This window comes from Numenius arquata, chromosome 1, assembly GCF_964106895.1.
Source record: "Numenius arquata chromosome 1, bNumArq3.hap1.1, whole genome shotgun sequence".
In the NCBI taxonomy this organism is placed as follows: domain Eukaryota; kingdom Metazoa; phylum Chordata; class Aves; order Charadriiformes; family Scolopacidae; genus Numenius; species Numenius arquata.
Window position 1 is genome coordinate 109,002,057 of NC_133576.1, and position 1,781 is coordinate 109,003,837.

Genomic DNA, 1,781 nt, shown 5'->3' on the forward strand with positions numbered 1-1,781 from the left:
CAGTCCTGTAGCATTAGGGTCCTGCACCTGAGGAGGAAGAACCCCGGGCACCAATATAGGTTAGGGGTGGACCTGCTGGAAAGCACTTCTGAGGAGAAGATCTGGGGGTCCTGGTAGATAGTCAATTATCCATGAGCCAGCAAGGTGCCCTTGTTGCTAAGAGGGCCAATGGGATCCTGGGCTGCATAGGGAAGAGTGTGGCCAGTAGGTTGAGGGAAGTCATTCTCCCCCTCTACTCCACACTGGTGAGGCCACAACTGGAATACTTCATCCAGTTCTGGGCTCTCCAGTTCAAGAGAGACAGGGAACTACTGGAGAGAGTCCAACCTAGGGCAACTAAAATGATTAAGGGATTGGAGCATCTCCCTTATGAGGAAAGGCTGAGAGCTGGGACTCTTTAGCCTGGAGAAGAGAAGGCTGAGGGGAGACCTTATCTATGCTTACAAGTACCTAAAGGGTGGGTTGAAGGATGATAGAGCTGGACTCTTTTCAGTGGTTCCCAGTGAGAGGATGAGGGGCAACGGGCACAAGCTGGAACACAGGAAGTTCCATTTAAATATGAGGAGAAACTTCTTTAGGGTGAGGGTGACAGAGCCCTGGAACAGGCTGCCCAGGGAGGTTGTGGAGTCCCCTTCCCTGGAGATCAAGACCCGCCTTGATGCAGTCCTGAGTAATATGCTCTAGGCAATCCTGCTTTGGCAGGGGAGTTAGACTAGATGATCTCTAGAGGTCCCTTCCAACCCTGACAATTCCGTGATAAGTGACTTTGTTCACAGCAAAGCTGAGATTGCTGTGATAATAGAAAATAAATAAATAGTAATAAATAAATAGATAAGCTGCACCACCACAACTGAGTAAAGTCTGATTTTTATTCCCCCCCTCCCTCTCTCAACTGTTCTAGCTCAGTAGGTGAAATGGATTTAAAACAAACAAAAAACCACCAAAGCCCAAAGGTTCTGAATTAAACTATAGACACCCACAATTACATTTTCAGTCGCTAAGTTAGAAAAGAAGGAAGATAAAAATAAAAATTCAGAAGTGTGAAGGTTGTCAGTGGAATATTTTTATCTGAAGTGAGTCACAAAAGCCTGAGAAGTAGGATTTTATTTTTTTCCTAATAACACTGCAAAAAAATCTTAAAAAAACCCACCCAAACATCATAAAACCACTACTTGACACCAAAACAATGAGTTAAAAGCTACACCAAGATTAATCAAGACACTGGTTCCTGTAGCATGTCAGAAGCAACAGATTCTTCTTACACAGACACAGAGAGGCATCTTATTAGAAAGGAGTAAATAACACCCACCCCTCTTAACCCAAAATGAGAAAGGCGCAGGGACCGGAGAATCCTATAGGCATCTGCCAGTACCAAAAAAAAAGGTAATTTTGGCAGTTTTCCTATGCAAAGGCTGAATCCAAAGCACTAAGAAAGCACATTCTTGAATAGCAGGAGGGGTACATGAAGTCTGAACATGGCCTGGAAGAACAGGAAAAGAAAAGTGGTGGAGAGGAAGGGACAGAGACCTTCCACTCCTTGTCCAAGACTGCAGTTCAGGGTTTGACGTCACTGCAGTGTGTGTCTCCACGTCTCTGCTACATGAGTTGGCAGAAATGGTTCACTACCAGAACAACAGGAATTCTGCGTGTACGCAACAAGTCCAAGGTTAAAACTCCTGATTTATGCCATGCTGGCCTTGTACAGATCTTCCCCAAAAGAGACCCACCCCTTCCTATCTACATGAGAGACTTTAAAAAGATTTTCTTCTGACAAAGCTTTT